At 40.1% G+C, this 22,007-nt stretch overlaps 1 protein-coding gene across 21 annotated transcripts in view; it reads right to left on the bottom strand.

Annotated features, from left to right (window-relative positions):
• The window catches only part of MYT1L (myelin transcription factor 1 like), a 384,710-nt gene extending 366,974 nt beyond the window's left edge, over positions 1–17,736 (bottom strand). For 9 of the 21 annotated variants that reach the window (XM_048845392.2, XM_048845389.2, XM_048845399.2 and 6 more), the window contains exon 1: positions 17,567–17,735. The gene's annotated coding sequence lies outside the window, so the exon portion shown is untranslated. Of the gene's footprint in view, positions 1–10,283; positions 10,448–10,885; positions 11,086–12,854; positions 13,075–17,471; positions 17,495–17,566 lie in introns of those variants that run through there. The other 12 variants (XM_075126431.1, XM_048845403.2, XM_048845405.2 and 9 more) reach the window with 8 other exon arrangements.
• Between the last annotated feature and the right edge of the window lie 4,271 nt (positions 17,737–22,007).

The following is a 22,007-nucleotide window of genomic DNA, read 5'->3' as shown; positions in this document are numbered from 1 at the left end:
ATTGTTTACATTTTCTTTTTGTATTAGGAAGCTTTGTATAGTCCCTACAACTTGATTCTGTGAATTCTCAGCATCAACCAATAACAATACAAAGGAAAGTGGTAAGAAGTATGGCATGGTGTTTTGATAGTGAGGCACTGGAATTAACCTGCTGCCCCTGCTCTACAACAAGGTTGACTTGTAACGAACTTGCATTCCCCTTAATACAAACAAACAAGATAGAACTGGCGGGGGGGGGGGGGTTGTTTGGGGTTTTTTGCTCATTTTGTCCCATCCCTCTCTTCAATTCACACTGTTTTTCATACTGCCTCATTATATTTTAACTTCTGTGATTCCATGAAAAGAGTTTAAGATGGAAGAGACAAATGAAGCCAACCAGAATATCTCCCTGCCAGTGCAGGATTGTTTCCTACAATATTATTTTCAGTGCCATAGACGTGAGATACCAAAGAAAAGATTAGTCTTTCCTCCCCAGCTGATTTTTAGGAAAAAGGGAAAGCGGACATGGTAAAAAACAGAACACTTCATTTAGAGGGACCTGAGCTGTGTTTTTTACCTAAGAATTTTTTGCTCCTTTAGGGGTATTTTGAAGACCTAGTAGAAAACTACCCATACTAGGACAAATTGAAGTCAGTGGAACTAGGTCTGTTTATTCTAGCTGAAGATCTGGTCCTAGGCCTTATATAGAGGTAAGGAACCTGCTTTAAAATCAGTTTTGGTTTTGAGATTTTGTCCAACCATCTTATACAAGTCCAACATGCCCATCAGTAGACTCAAGTCAGGTTTTAACTCAGCTCTAACACAGTTTGGCCCCATTGCCAAAGGTGAGCCAACCCATGTTGGAAACCAGTCCAGTTGGATCATTCATATTTAAACATGGTTCCCTAACTTTGTTAAAGAGTCACTGTAGGCGGTGCTTGACACTTTATGGGGAAAGTGCAGGAATTCTGACTTTTTAATTCTAGACCCTGGCACAGTAAAGGTCTACTGAAACATTTGTGCTGGTTGTGTGAAGTGTCATAATCCTTCTGATCACAATTTTTATCTTTCTATATTTCCCTTCTCACTCTTTGTGGAACAAAATACCACCTTCTTGTCAATTAATTCCTCTTTGAATTATTTTATTCCCTGGAGTTCTGCAACCACAAGTGTGTTACACTTTTAAAAAGGCGATATCTGCACCACTATGAGTTTTGAATATCACCTGGCATTCCAGTGCCTGATGTGTCTGCACTGCGTTGTCTATCTAATATAGGTCAGATCCCACAAAGTAATCTGCCCATGCTGACTTTACGCCTGCACAGAACTTCCATCATTACAGTGGGACTATGTGTGGGTATCAGTGTCAATATGGGTGAGTCCCTTTGCAGGATCCTTCTGTTTGTGCAGAGCTGAGCACACGAAGATGCTCAAATTGATAATAGTAACATTGCAAATATAATTTCAATGCAATGTCAGAAGATGCACTGATTGCAAACTCCTTATTGCTGCACAAAAACAAAAGAAGAAATAGTGACTAATTCGTTTCTCTTAATTCCCCTACAATTAATTATACTGCTGGCCATGAGAACTCTCAGGTTATGTCTACACTACAACAGCGGCAGCACTGCAGTTACACCGCTGTAGTGAACACTTACTACAGTGACAGAAGGGGTTTTCCATCCTTGTAATAAATCCACCCCCTCAAGAGGGGGTAGCTAGGTCAATGGAAGAAGTCGTAAATGGGCTTAACTATGTCTCTGCGGTGTGAGTTTTTCACATCCCGAGTACCATATTTAGATCAACCTAAGCTTTAGGTGTAGACCAGGCGTCAGTGACACGATAATGGACTAGTATCTTCTGATAATGGTTTCTTGAATGTATTTTGCCACAAAAATATAGATGTGTTTGTTTGGGGTGCAGGACTGTTTTGAGGAAGCTTAACAACAGAGTAGATGAGTGGGATTTTGAGTCTGTGTCCATTAGGTGAGTTTAATGAAAAAGTGATACTGCCTCTGTACTAGAAAGCCCTAGTGGATCTCTGTGGTCATTGGGCATTGATTTCATTTCACGGCAATCTCCAAAGCTACTCTCATATCAATGCCAAAGTACTATACTGCTATCACATGGTAAATAAGAAATATGCATTTTCCTGTTTATTCTCTTTTTCTGAAATTGATCTTTGGTAGCTGATCATCCAAAATAAATAAATAAATAAATAAATAAATAAATAAATAAATAAATGTGGGGTTGTAGGCTTAGGTCTTTGTGTTGGTTTCATTAGAATAACACCCTAACCAGTACCTAATTCTAGGTACTGTATAAACACATACAAAAAACAGTTTCTGCCCCAAAGCGTGCATCATTGATTGACGAATTAGCTGAATGAACTACCCTACCCAAAATATTGCATTACGTGTGTTATCTAGGCAACTATACTATTGATTCCATCAGCATTTGTAATAGTCTCAAATCCTTACACCAGAGTAAATGTTTGGTTGTCATGTTATTAAGGCATATTAGGTAGGAATGTTCCATTTCCTTCTATCAGAATGTGCTTTAATAATCAAATTACCTCAAAGTAAAAAAGCTACCAAGAAAACAGAATAGGGAAAAAGAAAAGGAGTACTAGTGGCACCTTAGAAACTAACCAATTTATCTGAGCATAGGGAAAGGTGAGTTAGGTTCTATGTCAGCTGCGATTGGCTTACTTATCTCGAGCAAGTCCCTTAACCTTGCTGTGCCGTAGTTCACCCATGTGGAAAAGGGTGAAAACGATATAAACTACCCCAAAGGTATACGGTGAGTCTTAGTTAATGAATACGTATTCATGCAGCACTTTGAAATCTTCAGATAAAAAAGAAGTACAAAGCATATTACTTATGTTTTTATCTAGTGCTTGTGATCTAGACTTCAGCAAAAGTGTATGCCCCAGACAGCTACTAGTCTGTAACGAAAAGAAAAAGAGGCACTAAGAAGCAGATATTCAGTTGCCCTCCACCTAGTCCAGTTACACGGAGGGCAAAGTGGGTGTAAAGTGCTGCACTTCTGGTTTAGTATAAATTCCACACCCACTTTCCACTATGCAGATGCCTACACAACGTACCTTGTAAGGGAGACTCAGGACTTCAGATTCAAAGAAAACTAAAAAGAAAAGGAGTACTCGTGGCACCTTAGAGACTAACCAATTTATTTGAGCATAAGCTTTCGTGAGCTACAGCTCACTTCATCGGATGCATACTGTGGAAAATACAGAAGATGCTTTTATACATACAAACCATGAAAAAATGGGTGTTTACCACTACAAAAGGTTTTCTCTCCTCCCACCCCACTCTCCTGCTGGTAATAGCTTATCTAAAGTGATCACTCTCCTTACAATGTGTATGATAATCAAGGTGGGCCATTTCCAGCACAAATCCAGGGTTTAAACAAGAACGGGGGGGGGGGGGGAGGAGGGTAGGAAAAAACAAGGGGAAATAGGTTACCTTGCATAATGACTTAGCCACTCCCCGTCTCTATTCAAGCCTAAGTTAATTGTATCCAATTTGCAAATGAATTCCAATTCAACAGTCTCTCGCTGGAGTCTGGTTTTGAAGTTTTCTTCAACAAAGCCTGTTGCCAACTGTGCCCACATATCTATTCAGGGGACACCATCACAAGGCCTAATAACATCAGCCACACTATCAGAGGCTCGTTCACCTGCACATCCACCAATGTGATATATGCCATTATGTGCCAGCAATGCCCCTCTGCCATGTACATTGGTCAAACTGGACAGTCTCTACGTAAAAGAATAAATGGACACAAATCAGATGTCAAGAATTATAACATTCATAAACCAGTCGGAGAACACTTCGATCTCTCTGGTCACGTGATTACAGACATGAAAGTTGCAATATTACAACAGAAAAACTTCAAAACCAGACTCTGAAATTCATTTTTGTGGAACCCACTAGTGACTTGGAGGTGGTAGGAGGTGTAGCAATGTCTCTGGCTTAAGCACTTATGCTCCAATCCTGCAAACACTTACAGACATGCTTAACTATAAGTCAGTAGTCCTATTAAATTCAATGCGTCTACTCACATGCATAAATGTTTTCAGAATCAGGGCCTTAGTTTGTTATAAAGATAGTCTTTTTTACCATCTATAAACGGCCATCTAATTCTCTGAAACAGTAAGAATTCTCTCCACAGATCCAGCAGATATCTGTGGTTATTAATATTATTATGTCATATATGCATTCTGTGACATAACTGTGGGATCACCTCTCAAATCTGCCATGAGGTATGCATTGCTACATACATATGTCTGATGATGCCCATGCAGAATATACCATATGACTGTTTATTTACTTAGAGCAGTCCAACACTCTTGATTTGCATACTGAAGCTCTAATTATGTCAATGGAGTGTCTGTACACAGTTTAAGAACACTATGAAGCCCTGGGAGAGAGAGATTGGTAGTACTGATTAATTAGCTAGCAAGATAAGGTCCTAACCATGATCAGGAAATTATCATGAAGCCTTCAACAGCTATCACTTATTAAATGTTTAATAAGGACAAAAAGTTACTTGCTGATATTAAAAGCTGATTTATTGATACAAGTTCACTAACCCTTTCAATAGACCACTGTTTTGATCATTAGTGGTTCAGTCTATTTGTAAACAGGTGCGATACCATGCCTCTGGAGAGGACAGGAGAACAATTCTTGGCTAGCATTATGGGTGTTGAGATCTCATGGGGAAAGATTGTTTTTTAACTTACTAAAACCATGATAATGATTTATCAGAAAAACTGTATTCAGTAATGAAACTTCAAATTCAATGTGAGTAGTCATATTTTTGGACAAACTGATTTTTGTCAAAAACCAGCGAAGGCACCTGATTCTTAACAACGCAATTGATAAACCACAGGTAAAGTAATCATGTTTCAGAAACTGAATTCTATTGAACACATTTTTAATGTAATATGTTTCAACAGTGGAGGATTGTGCTTTTGCTTCCAATAAGGTCAATGACAAAACTCGTATTGATTTTGATAGGAGCTGGATTGGGACCTTAATTCTGTTAATATGGCTATGTATATCGAAATGTCTCCTTATTCTAAGGTTCATGTCTGGCAAACTCCTCTTGGATCAGTTACTACTGATCTTTTTGATATTCAAAAAGGCAAGTAACCATTAAATGTATGTTTAAGTACTAATTGAAACACTAGGTCAGTTTTAGTCACTGGCAGGGTTAGACACAATATAGAGCTACAATTGCATCAAAGTTCCTTTCTCGGGGGTTTTAATCTTTAGATTTGATAATTCCAGATTTCAAAGTAAATTGGGTTGGATTTGGCTCTATGGTAATATAATAATCTAAATGCTCTGATATACATGGAAGCTTCTGCATTTGTCTTTTTTATATTTTTTTACTTTCAAATGGACAGCCCAAACAGACTTTACTGGCCTACTAGACTACATGGTGCCAATGCTTCAGATGTCACACACAGAGGTCATAGATGACTAGCGGTGAGCCAGGCCTTTCTGTCTACACACACATAGCCAAGAGATCAGTATATGCTGTATAACCAAGGCACACCAAAAATATTACACTGGATATCATAATATCTAATACCTTCCACAAACATGTCAAAAGTTCTAAAAATACTCATACAACATACCTTGCCTGTGCTCATCAATATGGTTTCTAAAATATTTTAAGGTATTTTACTTAATTACATTCCTTGTGAAATCTACACAAGTTCTCCCCAAAGAAGTTTCATATCATGATGGCTCTCTATAGCTGTACTTATTCCCTGGTATCAATGTTGTGCACAGCCTTGCAGCACGTACAGCTTCACATCCAAACTTGGGCCTCTTACTCCTTGAGACAATGGAGGAATAATTCAGCATCCCTGAAACTATCTTCTGAGACTCCTTATTTAGCAGCTGGACTGGCATAAGCTACTCTTAAATTTAGAAAATTAAGACATTTGATTTAGCTAATCATTCTGGGGAAGGAGATAAGAATTAAAGGGATGAGCCAATGGCAGTCAGCAGCACAAGAGGGCAGGGGAAACCCTTTAAAAGGTATTCCCTGATCCTGAAGCGTGAGTCTCTGCTGCAGCACAAAGGAATCCCAGAGCATTTGCTGTAAGTGAAAGAGAGATCACTCTCCATAGTTTATCCAAACAACAAATCAGAGATGTCTTTTCTTATTTCATTGTGGGGGTTTTGTTTTTGGACTGAGCAAATGTTCATGAAGTGACAAAGATGGACAGGGTTAAATGCTGTAACATAGCACTTATTCATGCCACATTAGGCAGAGGAACACTAACATTAGGCATAAAATTTTATTCCCTTGGTAATATACTTCTGTCCTGATGAGAGAGAATGGGAGAAGAGGGAATTTCCCTTGGAAAAATAAAGCAAGCCATTCACAGATTATATAAAAACTGGCCCTCTTTCAAGTAAATATCCCCATTCTCCCAGTCTTTGTGAAATGTGTGATGATTTGTATAACTATTCCTGTAGCAGAGACCAGTGAAAACATAGGCCTTTCATTGCTCAGTCTGAAGGATCATCTGCATTACTGAATCTATAGTATTTGCCCCTACATTCTTCCCTTAAAAAACCTAATTAGCCACAACACACAGGAGGCTATAGTATATTGTCAGGTCTTAAATGTAAAGGGCTAAATTCATCACTGGTGTAATACAACATAGATGTATTTGGCTCAAACTCTTATTGTATATATCAGGGCTGGATCCAAAATTCATTGAAGTCAGTGTGTGTCTTTCTTTTGATTTAATTTGAGTGAGAACAAAAGAACAGCCTTCTCAGACCCTACCAAGCAAGTAATTTTTTAAAAATCCACAGCCTTACCCTGATTCTCCCCACCGCTGCAACTGGTGATGAGCAACACGTTCCACAGACCCAGACTCCAAAAACAGCTGGAGTGTTGCCAGATGGACATTCATCCATAGTATACCATGCCCTTTTTAATCAACTTCCTAATTAAAAAATGCCATGCTGGCATGAAGTATGAGAAACGTAGGCTTCAAATTATTCACAAAATAATAGCCCCCCAACACAAGGTTGGTTGAAAATCTATGATCTTACAGATGTTTATATCTCTGCACCAGGCAAACTCATAATCAATTTCCTTATGCCTCACCCTCAAGATGTATTAAATTTATCCTGAAGGAAACTGGTTTCAGAAACCAATTGCCCAGATGCATTAGGTAGGTGGGAGTTTCAGTGAACCAAAGGGTCTACTGGCAGATGCAACATTGATTTCTGAATATTCAGTCTACCAGATAGCTCCATAGCAGACTTGATTTGATGGTTCTCTATGGGGTGCCCTGCAGCCTTGATTACTTCCACAACCAGGTTGGCTAGGAGTGTTACATGATGACTGTGCTCTGTGTTTTCAGCTTCAGTGTAAACGTATCTCTACAACAAATTGGATCTGAGATCTGATCAGACTTAAAACCCAAACTTATAACTATGCTTACTGCTCTCATGCCCCACTGTTTGAGCCCATCTAAGGTCCCCCCCCCTTAAGTTCTTTATCATTAAAATTTGCTGCTCTCACTCCGAGTAAGATGGTCATGATGGTTCTCATCAAAGCAAGATGTTGTAGAAATTCTATAGGGAAAAATCTTTCTCAGCATACTAAATATATTTGCTTTCCTCATGACTTATTGATCTAAGGCATGCTTTATTTAGAGAATAGTGCAACACATGGGCTGAATGCTGATTCACTGCATGAAAATCTGGGTGCACTTCTATGGTGTTTAAACCATCTTTATTAGGTATCGTTAGGCCTTCTCATCACATGGGGGGGGGGGAGAAAGAGGGGGCAAGGAAGGGGCGGAGGAGTCAGCAAGTAATTTATAGCCATGAAGTTTTCTTGCATTATACTATCAAGAACTTCACAATTGCATTCAGAGTTAACCTATGTGATGCAAACATTAACCTAGTTCAGATCAATTAAAATTACATGCAACATTTCCACAATAATGTTCAGTGGTACAAAATTTTTGAAAAGCTATTCTGACACCAGTGAGACAACTACAGTACTCAGAGTTCATCAGGAAATGGTTTCCTATGTCAGAACCTTTCATTTTTAAAATGTGCTTATATTATGTATTTTAAAAAATAACGTACATGCAGATTACTCATGGAAATGCTGATGGGACTATAACAATTCTGTATTTTCACTGCCTTAGTGTATAGCAAGATTGGTACACAGAAACAAAACGGTATTCAGAAGAATACTTTTCCACCATTCATGTAGCAAAGTTTCAACACCTGAATCAATATTTTAGATATTTTTGCTAATAATATTTGCATTTGATTAAAACAATTCCTTTTTATATACTTAGCTCTTCACCATTAAAATGAAATGAAACCAAAAGTAAAGGGGGGGAAAAAAAAACAAAACTAGTTGCCTATAAATCCAGAGAAATAATAAACTAATAAATATATTTTAAGTCTCTCTCTCTTTCTTATTTGTCTTTGTATCCATACAGTAGCTTGATTCTACAATTCATAAAAGATGCAGTAATGTAGAGTAGAAGAAGTCCTCCTATGACTGAAAACTATTGTGATACAATTTGGTCCCCTTTAAAAATGAAGAAACACACCTGAGTAGTACAGTCTAAGACAAAGAAACCACTGCAGATGAAAATACTAAACCAAACTATTCTCCTTGTGTTGCCAGTTCATGCTGCTAGATTGAAATGCAAATAATTTAATATTTCATCCTCCAGAAAGTTTAAGGTGTAAATTAAACATAACATCAATTCACTTTTATATTAGCTTAAAATGTATTGAATTTTGAATCTGCCAGTTATAACTGTTATTTCTTTTCTTTGTTTCAGTCGATAAATGAATATAATGAAAAAAAAAAACAGCAATAGAGACAAATGACTTTTTTCCAGTTAGATTCCATTTCATTGTATGTAGTTTTACCTTACTTTGTTTTCCTAATGTTTAGAATTTTATTCTGCAATTCAATGTAAGCTTATTTGTTTAAAATACATACAACTATATATGCACTCTTATATAATCAGACTACATGTCTTCACCCTAACAACCAAGTTTAAGCTAAACATTCAAAACTTGAACAAACACTATGAAATGATCAAAAGCAACTAAAAACTGCTTGTTAAGAGAATAGTTTATTCCAACATTTTTTGTTTGGAGCTTTTGGCATGGTGAAGACTTCTTCTACTTGTTTGGTATTTTATGAAAATAAACTACTACACAAGTATGAAATGCCAAAAAGATAAAAAGCTATATTCCCTTTGAAAATATTCACTGTTGTTCTCCAAAGCAAAATAGTTAAAGATGACTCCTAAAAATACAAGCCTCTAAAATGAAAGCCAATCATTCTTTAACTGATCTGCAATAGTCAGAAAGCTATGTAAAGACAATTCAAGGATAGTAATTTCTATCTAACATTAACAGCAGTTAAAAAACTAGGTCAGTTAAAATGAAAATCTCCATTTTTAAGGAGATTAAGAACCATTAAATCAGGATAAAACTATTCCTAAATGACTATACAGAGAGGGAAGCAAATTCAGCCAAATATTAAAATATTCCATGTTGTAGTATATACATTATAATTATGTAAGAAATATATATCAATGGATGGTCTATTAGAAAACTAGGATTTTATTCATGTTCAGTATTTTCTGGCAGAATTTTGAGTAATTAAAAGGCTGTTTTTATTTATTTTCTTGGTTTTTTCAGCCTGCTCTTCAATAAAGAGCCTCTCTCAGCAACACAGAAATCACGTTTTTTCCCTCCCACTAACAATATGCAGATCTATAACTTAAGTTTGGGTTTTTAGAATAATTAGTGAGTTGGCTGGTAAATAAACTACAATCTTATTCCAAACAGGAAAATACATACCAGTTAGAATTAATTACTTCTAGGCTTTAATTGAAATAGCATTTACTAATGTTAATGAATGAATGGACATTGTTCTAGCAAATATTAAATATATTTAATAATGGAAATTTGCAAATGCAAATTTCAGAAAACAATTACAAAGGGCTAGATCCTGCTCCCATTGAAATAAATGGCAAAACTCCCCACTGACTTCAGAGAGAGCATGTTCTTGCCCTGAACAGTTGAGATAATCTCCAGATCTCCGAGTATGAAAATATGTTCAGCAGTTTAGCAAAAAGGTACAGCAAACTGGCTATTCTATTGTTACTGTCCAGAGAGTTGAACTTTCCTTCACTTTCTGAACAAGAGCAAAGTGATCTGAGAACAATAACAGTGAGAAAAGGGCATATTTACCTTGAGGGAATATCAAAGGGAAAGCTGAAGAATTGCAAAACAAAGTAGTCCAAATGAATTATCTGTGCATTGCAGTCCAATTCTGCACCTTAAACTAGGCCAGAGTCTGTCAGGCAATCATTTCAGCACCAGCCACCCTGGCTTCCATCTTAAGAGATTCACCCAGAAAATTGACAAACCTGCTCTACGACAACAAAACTCTTCTAATGCTTTTGAACGCCCACCATTTGTTCTCCATTCATCCAATCAACTTTTCACTTCACATCTTCTCTTGCTACCGAGGCTCAGAGACAGGATCACTTCTCATCTGTATGCTAATTATTTTGCCACATGGACAAAAGTAATAATGCTTTTAGACAGGAAACCAACGGGCCTGAAGTAGAAGACAGAAATTAATAAATTGACACCACTAAACGATGCAAAAAAGATGGGCATGCGTGCAGCACTGTGGCTGATGGATCAGCTGTAACCTCCATTTAAAAGCAGCAGACAGACAGGCGATGGGCTACAGCAAGCCTAGGCTGTGTAGTATGCATCAAGCACCAGTTCCCTTAGAGACCATATTACTGCAGCAGAACATCAGTGGCATATTGCTGACTTACCCTCTCTCAGTCTGCATCCTTTAAGCAATACAAAACATATCCATTTCCCCAAATCCTAACGTTGGCGGGTGGGGGAGGAGGACTGCACCGCTAAGCAAGATATTTTTTCAGCTATAGTTTTGGCTTAAAAAAAATCAATATTTTTTTTAATTCTCCTGTTTATTAGGCTTGCAATAGTCAGACAAGATTGGGGCTGTCTACTAGAATGCTTCCTGCATTGTACCCACAGGCCCCTAAATCTCTGGAGCAGAGTGTGTATCATGTGCAGTGCTGTATTTAATGTAATAGATGGGAACCATAAATACCAGTCAGACTGTTAACAGATACGGAGTAGGTGATACATCTAAAAATACCTCCTCTAGCTCCTATGGTAAAATGAAGCTTGGGTAAAAGAAATCTTCGAAAATTCAGCAAACCTGTACACTTTTAAATGTTTATTGTTTTTAAAATGATTAAAAATAAATATAAGTTATTTGCTTGCCACTAAAACAACCTTCCAGTGTGTATAGAGTTAACTCAAATTTCTGTATAGCCTCATTTATTTTACCAGCTAGCACCATATTCTCTCTTTTAAAACAAAGGAAATAAACTATTTCCAGCTGGAAAGATTACCAAGCTTCTACCACTGATGTAAATTTGGGCAAGGAAACTTTCATTGGACAAACAGACCGAATGTAAACAAGATCTCATATACAAAAGACTAAATTTGCATGTGGCTTTCACAAAAAATGTTGTTAGCAAAATCAGGTTGACGTTGTAGCTCTGGCTGCCTCAGACTAGTAAACGAGCTGTATGATCAAGGAGAGGGTCTTTTTTCACTCAAAGGGACACTCAAATTAGTACACTCCCCCACCCCCTTTAGAACACTCACTGTCCCGACAAAGCCTTTTTCAACCATCTTCCCCTCCCCAAACACCGTCATAAGCTTCACTACAGAGAATCTGATTTAATAATACTTCTTTCTGTCTAACGCTCGAAAGATGGGGCAGGGCTCCTGAATGAGGTTATCGGGAGGGTAAAGGCTCGCTTTAAATCTGTCCCCTAAACATGCCATTTTCGTACCAGGCTGAAAATTCGTGACCTAGCTACAACTGCAGCGCTCTTTCCACAAATTCAAGCCAAATGTATTTATTAACAAAACGACGGTAAGGAAGCTGGAACCCACTCGAAGGGGCTTGGATGCAAGTCTAGCAGCTGGGAGCCTAGGCTTCCCTGCTGCACCCTGCCCTCCATACAATAGAGAGAGAAGTAGAGCACCTCTCAGTAAAATTGTCAGCAGCTACCAGGCAAAAGCCCTCCTTCAAAATCAATTTGTGCCAAGCAGCTATTTTTCGTATGAACAGGCGCACACGGACGCGGGTTGATTTGGTTGTCCTCTTCATTGCCATGGCACTCATTGCCATCCCCCTGATTCCCCCACCCTGTTAGTTTGCCGCCTTCAGTGATGCTCTCTCCTCTGCAAGCAGCACCCCGCTGATAAACCACTGCAGGCTTGCAGAGGGGGACCATGCTGCCCACTGTTTCAGCAGTAGAGACTGAACACCAAAGGGGTAAATTGCAAGAAACACCATTCCCCCCCCCCCCCCAGAGGTAATCCCTCTAAAGCCTGAATCTGTTGGCTGACGTGTTGAGACCAGACATGTTGGTTGCTACAGAGGTTACAATTCCCTTCCCATCTAGCATTGCCAGAAATCACGCTGCAGTCTGAGCGGGGGTGTCGGGAAGCCTATCTGTGTGTAGTAGCCCTTAGCAGTCTTGAGCCATCGCAGCCACAGCGATGACAAACTTTTCTAAAACCCCCTCTCCCTTGTCAAAAGGGGTGAAAAGCACACCGCAAGCAGGCAGAGGGACGTGCTCGCAAAAGCAACATCCTCGGTTGCATTAATTGGGAGGGTGGGAAATGCAGTGTTTCCCCATGAAGCAGAAAGGATTTGCGTGTGTCTCCTCTCCCCAACACACACACACACACCTGTACTTTCTGTAATTCTTCTCTGTCATCTCTGATTACATCTACCTACGCTCCCAGGACTCCTCGTGACGCCGGCGTCTAGGACGGGGAACACTCCGGGAGCCCCCATCGGGAAAACATTCGGAAAGCTCGAGCAAGGCAGGTGTGACACGCCGGGGCAGACGCCGAGACGGTGGAAGCGGTTCCACGAAGTAAGGAGACAGCAGAGACAGCGTCTCAAGGAGAAACGCCTCTCCTGACCTCTATGGCGGAAAGCGAGTGCCTAGCTCCCAGGTCTGCCGCCGTATGCAGCAGGAGGGTGGTTTGGGTTGTTTTTTACCGAACTAAGCCCCTCTTAAACATAACAATCACCATGTAAAACCAGCTGCCAAAGGGGAGTCGCCAAAAACAGCCTGTATGTGCTTCTATTGTTTGAGGTCACTTTGGGGGTTCAGCATTTTACAGTAACTTCCTCTTCCTGGCGGGGGACGACGACAACAAACCCAACCAAACAAAAAAAAAACAAAAAAACCCTGTCCTCTTTCATATGCCACAAGTTGACATGCCACCTTACCTTGCCCACCTGTTCGGAGGCATGGTATTAACATAAGGCTGAGGTACATACCTCCTGACAGGTGTTTACAAACTTTGCAATGGCTGGAAAACCGTTTGCACCTGGCAAAAATCTCACATTCTTGTTCAGATTTAGAGCTGGCGCAAAGAAAGGGCCCAGTCCTGCTGCCGTGGGCGCCAGTATCAAAACCACCCCCCTAGAGCAGGATGGAGCCCAGAGTTAGCTGCATAAATTAGAAGCATTTGCACACACACCCACACATATATAAAGACTAGTGTGGACGATAACCTGGGAGACTGGTGATTCATTGGGCTAATTATCCTCCTTAAAACGTGAGGGTATGGTGTTAATGGTCTGGGATGCCTCCCCCTCTCCCCTCCCCCCCACACAGCCCGTGCCTCTTCAGTGGCGGGGGGAGGGAAGGATGCTTAAGCAGCGTTAATGAAAGAGCGCTCTGTTCTTTCTGAAGACTACCTGAAGTGAACTAATTTCAGCTGACCTTTACTGGAAAACCTACCACGTCATTTACTTTCTCACCGGTGGTAGTTTCTTGCAAACTACCAGAAGCATAACTCATGCACAAGACAAACTTACTACTGTCAGGCTGGAATTAGAGTCCTGTATTTATTAGGGGGAAAAATACAAGCAGCCTTTATTAGACTGTCACCGTAAGAACCTGTTCCTATACAACCCTGCCTATGTCCTTTATTAAAGGTGTAGCCTTCTAAAACAATTGCGGGTAAAAGTACTTCTGGAGGGGGGGCAGGAGAGGAGGCAGGTGACAGGAAAAGATTTATTATTTCTTCAGAAGGGGTTTTCATTGACGTACACTGTTAACAACTGTCGGATTTACAGTAACCCCACAAAAGGTTACAGTAGGTTCTGTGACGACGTACTTGGAGAATTTTGAAAAGAGGCATTAGTCATCCAATGGACTCTAGTGGCTGCAGCGGAATCGTTGGGATCTATTGTCTCACTAGGTACTTGAATATCTTTACGTGCATTATTTAGTAGATTGCTCTTCAGCCAGGCACTTTTAACGTGAAAGAATTTTTATTTTAATGGTTTGCAATAGTTCCTTTGAAGTCATGACCAATCCTTGCCACAACATAGTTTAATGGATGGCTTCAATTTTGAATATAGGGCCATGTTCATAAAGAATAGGAAAGAAAGAAAAATGTGACAAAAGAAGTTACTGCACATGCGCAGTAGCCAGTTATTAAATGATAGCAATATAACTTTTACATAATAAAAATCACATACCAAACAGCATAGCAGCAGATCCTGCACTAATACTGTGCAAAATGTCTTGTTTTTTTTTTAAATCATGCCTAGTCTGATTTAGAAATCTCAAACCAGAAAACTATTGTATAATTTTTATTGCAACCGAAAACAGGCTAAATCGTTTATATTATGTATTCACCAACGGGAGACTTTTAAACCAAGTTTCAGTCAAACAACGCTTAGCAATGTCAAACTCCTGAAAACTGGGGTTGCAATGCAGGGAACCTTCCATCTATGCTGGTGCCAGTGAGGGCAGTCATAATGTTGAAGAATTAACCTTGATACTATATATGTTTATTCGTGTAAAAAGGAGGAAAACTAGTGATATTAACTCATTGTGGAATACTTTGAAGAGGCATCATTGAATATAATAACACCTGTAATGCCGTTATATCTTGATAGTAAAATTGCACGGATGCAAGGAAGTACTATTTAAACTACAGTATTATGTTGATTTCACAGACTAAACAAAATGTATACAAGGACAGCTTTTTAAAATTAAAGAAAGAAGCATTAAAGAGCACAGATTTTATATTTTTACCCCAGCCATCTTCATATTGTCTAATTATAAAGCATAAAGGCGTCTCTTGCTTTTATCTCAATGAGCAGAATCATTAAGGTGATGAAAGTAAGTCATTTTCACATTGCCAGTTAACTAGTACGAAATCAGTCAGTGCTGAATGTAATTGCTATCAGCAGCGGACAGCTCCTGGTGCTGAAAGGGAAAGGCAGAGAAATCTCTTTCACAATAGCTCACTCAACCAGCCTTTGAAAAATCCCAGCAAAACTGAATGAGGTGGCAAGTGCTCGGGCTGAATAGCTCTTTCTGCAGAACAATAGCAGCCAACTCCAAATCCTACTATAATCACATTAATGAGATTAATCAGTGAATTAGCAGTAGTCAAATGTCAGGGTGGCAAGAAGGAATCCAACCAAGCTTGATAATTAACTTTTGGGGGTCAGGGAGAGAGACCCAACTGTGCTGTCTCTTAGGCTTTTTCAGCAGTTTACCCATTTCTCTTTGGAAGATCCTAACGATTCAAGAGGAAAAAATAAATAAAAAGACCTCAACCTGTTCATGCTACAAGACAGCCTGCTAATACACAGTATCGGGCTACTTTTCTGTTACTTTCAGTGGAAGTCCACTGAGGGAATTAGTATCATTTCAAACAATCCACCCAAACTGTCAGAGCTACATTGTGTTCAACTTCATGAGTGTGAAATTAGTTTTGTAATCCAACGTCCGCCACCAAATAGAATACGCATGATAAATAAGGCAGATAAAAAATAAATGTCATTCCCTTTAAGAGTCTATGGTACAAGAATACATTGTTGGGGAGGGGAACAGCACCTTTTAAAATATTAGCAGTCACATGTTATCAGGATGATAATCTACTACTGGGTCTATTGGAAACTGGTTCTTATAACCAAAAATAAGAATAATTTTAATTAAGTAATTTAGTGGAACTTCCTTTCTGTGGCCAAGTCAGAGACCTGCCATATTGTAACTGACCTGAATACGAGTGAAACTTCTTTTAATCTGAAATTCAGCACCCAGTGTTACAGAGAGTTACTATGCAGTATTAAATTTAGAAATAAGCTTCTTTGCAAATGGCAAATAACTGAAATGCAATTATGTTTATTAGCAAAAAAGGGGATGCTGCATAATTCACTTTCTGCCTTTTAAAGCAACAGTATTGTCAGCCGTGTGAAGCATTTGTAATAATCCCACCACCCCCTCCAAAACCTAAGCTTACAAACACTTATATTACTTCTGTGGAAATGAACGTTCAAAACAAAAACAAGAAAACTTTGGTTTGTAGTTTGTCTACCTGAGGTTGTGTACAGTGCTCATTATAGAGGAAAAAATTACTTGCTTTTGTTCTCTGAGTTTAATCTTATCCAGTCACCAATACAAGTACAGGAGGAGAATCTGCTTAACGGGTAAGTTTTAATTACTTCTGATTCCTTTCTACAATCTTCAGCTACTTTTCAGTGTTTGTTATATTTATCCTTTTCACCAAGTTTACATAGACTGTAACTCTACATTACACAGTATTTTCTTCAAGCTGTACTTATCAGAACTATCTTTAAACTGAAGTATGGGAGGATGAAGATTTTAGCACGGAATATTAAACAAATCAACATTATCTGCAAAGCTAGTTTTATGTTAGGAATAATATACCATGTCAAACTATTGTAATTTGAAATATTTAAGAAAGTTATCTTTAAAATGCAACTTTTCTGTGAATATTACCTTAACAAGTATAAATCCATTATTTTCCTGTCACCCTGCCTTCAAGTCATATTTTGTGTAAAAAAGCATAGAGGTTTAGCATCTTTTATTTAAATGTGTTTGAATATCTGTAATGCTCAAGTATTTTATGGGTATCAGAAGTTGTCGTCTCAGGATCTTCGTATCAAAAGTACTGTACCACATGCATCAAGTTTATACAAACAACATGCTTAATGCAGCCACACACTTTCGTGCACTGAAATCAGACTTCCGCATCTTACTAACTAAGCTACAGTTCAGTACAATCTCATCTGCACAGCAACACCGCAAGAACTTGAAAAGAACAAACAATAGACAGTACAAACTATCGAACAACTGCAAAAGCCAATACCCACCCTCCTAGAATCAGCTCCCTGAATAAAACACAGCCCTCACCTAACACCATTAAGTATTACAAACTAACCACAATAACGACATTTCAGCATGGTTCAGAAACAGCCCTGGCTCACGACAACTTTGAAAGGATGAGGAGTAAGAAGCATACCACAGAGACCCAGAAAAGGCTGCTTTTTTTCTTCACTGAACACTGAAAAGATACCCCACGTTCCAGGGATTAAAAAAAAAATTAAATACACCCACCAACACTGAGTAAAAATCAGGGGGGCTTCAAGAAGACTGCAGGGGAAAAGCTCTCTCACTCTCCTTAGTGTGCAGAAGCTTAGGGGGGAAAATGTCGCCCTGGCAGGAATGACAAATGCAGCACGATAGGCTAGCAGGCCTGAGGGATCTGTTTTACTTCCACATACATCCTCTAATGCACGCACTCCCACTCATCCTCTCGATATGCTCCCCCCCCCCCACTTTCTTTTTTTCCACCAGCTCCAAATCCCCGGCATATGACCTTCTGTTAAATAGATAAAAAAAATTTGCTTATCAGTCATGCAAATGAGGCTGAATTCATTTTCCACAACAGATGGCCTCATAGATAATGATGATGGAAGAGAAAAAATTGAATGTCTCTCACAAGGTGGTCATGGCAACCGAGAGCAGAATCATATCAATAATAAGCTCACTGCATAATAAGGTTGTCAATCCCACAAATCAAAGTCTCCAGCTAAATCAGGTAGCCCACCCCCAAGTCGTTACCAGGTAAATAGAGAAACGGAGCGCGTTGGTGGCTGATTTAAAACAAAAACAAAACAAAATAAGGGATTGTGAAAAGAAATGGCAGCTCGAGCAAATTCTGAGACACAATTGGAAGGAATAATCAGGAGAGTTTTTTCCCCCTGTGTTAATTGTGTTTTATTGGATGATTGGGGGGGGGGGGGGGTTGATGGGGTTTTGCAGGGGATGGGTATATTTGAACAGCGAGGCTGGTATTTCGAAGTCGAGCTGCTGCTGGAGCCTTTCTCCCCACCCTGTCTCTGATGTGGAGTGCTGCATTGATGCACTCTAGCAGTTCGCCTCAGGCTTCCACCTTGGCTCCCACGGGGCCACCCCGCAAAATGAATCAGCAGCCATCCTGAGCAGCCTGATTAAAATGAAAATGGCAAGGCACATGTCTGGGCGGAACTAGAGCTGAGCTGAGCTGCCTTGTCTGGCAAGCATGCTCAATATAGCTTTTGCTAATAATGGCTTACTGCCTTTCATTTTTAAAGGTATTACCATTTCCCCCTTCTCCCAACGCCCTCCCCCAAGCATATAATGGTGCTGGCTTTCCCCTCCCCCCCCCCCTTAATTGTATATTGCTCACAGTTATAGTCTGCCAGACTGACATGCAGTTATTGTGAAAAGACACACTGTCTTCGCAGGGAATTTCTCCTCAAATATGCTGAAAACCCCAAGACAACCTATTAACATGCAGCTATAAATTATTTCCAGCTATTAGCTAGAAAACAGATCTCGGGGAGGGGGAGCCCTGCCTCATCTAGGCACAGCCTAATATCCTGAAAGGGAGCTTTTAGGAGAAAAAAATCATTTCTGTATCCCTTCCCCTGCAATAGTACCTACATCACAACGCATGTCTACCAGCACATGAAAAAGCATCGGTCTGCAACCCTGTATGAATGTATTTAGGAAAAATCCCGCCTGAGCAACAATTCTAGGAAAACTCCCCAATGCAGCGAATTGGACGTACTGAGAAAAAGAACAACTGAACTGCAGATTTGAAAAGTCACCGTTCAGCTGATTATAAAAACACTGTTGTGGGGCAATCAGATTTTTTCCAGCCTTAAGAATATGAATACACGCCTCATATTTTAAAGTTGGCCAGCTTTAGCTGTTTTATGAGGCAAGTGAGGGCTTCAGTTTGCTCTTCATGTTCCTTCTCTATTGTGTGGGTGAGACTCCTCCTAGGCAAACGCTGCGGTGGCAAAGCTATAGCTTCAGCTCTGTGCATATTATATTTACACACACACACACACACAAGACAGAAATGCCTTCAGTTAATTCCTGTTTCTGAGACGCGCTCTTTCCTGCGCTCTACCCGCGATGCTGCAGCGTGAACCAGAAATCAATAGAGCTGCTCTAATGGAGGTTCCACTCAGCCAAGCAGCCGCAGCCGGCTGCGCGCGCGCGCACGCGCACACACAATGACGTCTGTGCAACTTTTTCCGCCGATTGGACACCGCATCGGATGTTCTGTGGAGCAAAGAATAGGCGGAATCTGCTATTACAGTCTGCTAAAAAAAAAGAAGAAGAAGAAGAATTTTCCTGGCTCCACGGGAGCAAGGCTGAGCCTGGCGACAGCGTGTGTGAGCGAGAACAGCTCTCGAGGGGTGGGTGGTCACCCCGGAACAAAAGATAACACCCTAAGATGATCATAGACCCTGCTGTGACACAGACCTCTGCAAAGCACACGGGATTGTTAGTTTCACAGGGCTACGCGTTCATATCACGAGAGAGAGAAGAATAAGGCACGGGAGCTAGACATGAAAATCAGAGTTGTTTCATAGCTAGATGAACAGGATAATTTGCGCCCTTTGGCGCGTTTGCAAGGATTTCTGCCTCCCCCATCCATCGCAGGAGTGTTTTAACAAGAGCTGTATTTTAAATTCATTGTCGTAAATTATGGACTGGGGAAAAAAATGAATCACGTCAACTGCAATTGTCCTTCTGCTTCCCTTACCTACAACAGCACAATACTACATTTGCTAAGTTATTCCTTCCCGTGTTTTTAAAGTACATTTTTCCATACCCATGCTGCAAAGCTGCTGATCATCGTTACCTGAAGCTGTATCTCATTGAACCAAGAAGCTACCGTGCTGCTGAATCTCTCTCTCTCTCTGTGTATTTTATATATAAATTTACTCCCAAAATAAGGTATTCCTGGGACCTACGGCACGGCAGAACACCTCCCCCATCGTCCTGTCAATGTGTCTGAGCTTCAGGATATTGACAGCAATTGCCCCAGCTCGAGTCTGGCTCCAGCGGAGCATTTATATTCCTTCCACTCAGCCCTGTGTGGTTTTTTTTGCAGGGCTGAGAACGCCAACCCAAGACCAACTCTGGAGAAATAAAGTCTGGGAAAATGAATGAATCGTAAAGCCAAATTGCACGACAGAGCCACATTCCAGACAGTGTTGTACAGTTAATTCTTATGCAAGCTTTAAAAACTCCAGATCAAAACTAAAAAATATGGGATGTGGCAGACTGCAAAGTAATGGACTGTAGGACATTTTAGAACAAAAAGGGGCCAGTAAGCTCAGGAGTCCACCTTCTCTTCCCAGTTAGCAACTATACTTCCACAATATACCCGCCCTCCAAATATTTGCCTAGTCTGGGTTTAAATTATTTATACTAGTTGCTCTTTCTGCTGTCCTTGGCAGTTTGTTGCACATATTAACTGCTCTCTGTGTAAAGCTGTTCTGTCTAGATTCCTTTCCTGCCCAGCCCTTACTTTGCCTTAACTCCTTTTGTACTGGACAGAAAGCATTGCACATTTCCAATGTCTGCTCACTTGTACACAGATTTCAGGATGTAGAAGGTACATTCAGCAGCCCAGAAACTGAGTGTTTGCTAGACAGAGTAGGTGGTGTGTTAGGCAAACATTAAACAGTTTGTGGTACCTTCCCTTGTGTCTGAAATTAATCCCCCAAAGCTTAACCTACATGGCAAAGTATATTTCCTTTGCATTTAAAAAGGAATAGTTGTCTTTTCTCTTTAAAAACCCAAACAAAACTTAAGATGACTGATACTCATGAAAGTAAATATTGTTACCACTGACCCATTGGAAGGAACATTTTTCAAGAATTTCCCTAGTTTGGCTGATGCTATATGTATCAATACCAAATGAAAAGAAAAGCAGCAGATGCCCAAGGAGAGGGAGCACTTGCAATATACTTCCTGCTTGAGGAGGATTTTGCCCTAGTCCTTTCTACTGGTCCATAAATCTTGACATCCCCTAGGTCCTACCATGTATGGATATCAAAGTATAGGTTGTCTCTCATGCTGCCTCTCCTGTCTCATGCTAAGAGTTCTAGATCTTTGGATCCAGTCAAGCATTCATCTATCCTTCATGGTTGGCTCTAGTGAAATCTTTAGGAAAAGGGGGAAGCTGTGCCCTCAGCCTCCTGTGGTATTTAACCCTTTGACGCTTTTGTGAGCCTTAGCTGCCGCAAGATGCCACTAGCAAATGAACTGGCACCACCACCTCATATTGCTAGGACCCTTTTTGCATGTCTATGGCAACATCTCAAAGATGAACCCTCGCCAGTTCAAAGAGTTCTGGACAATGGTGCCACCAAATTCCTAGGAATCCTTAATTTAACTCTGTTGCTACACCTCCTGACGCAATCAGTAGTTGCAGCGTCAGTGTGCTATGCCATGCCCATTGAGAAAGGAGTTCAGATCAGACCAATAAAGCCCAGTGCTCACAGTGTAAGTAATGGATGAGAGGCATGAGCTGGTACCACACATACACCTGAATCCTTCCCAGTGGATGTGGACTACATCATGGTTGTATCCTAGTTGTGAACCTAAGTTTTTTCTTGGACATGTTTTTCCATGTCCGGAACATGATACCATGCCCAATGTTCCACCTATTTAACGGAGCAATCATTTGAAATGAAACTACAGATGG

This window comes from Caretta caretta, chromosome 3 (genome assembly GCF_965140235.1).
Source record: "Caretta caretta isolate rCarCar2 chromosome 3, rCarCar1.hap1, whole genome shotgun sequence".
In the NCBI taxonomy this organism is placed as follows: Eukaryota; Metazoa; Chordata; order Testudines; family Cheloniidae; genus Caretta; species Caretta caretta.
This window is presented reverse-complemented; position numbering and strand designations above follow the sequence as displayed.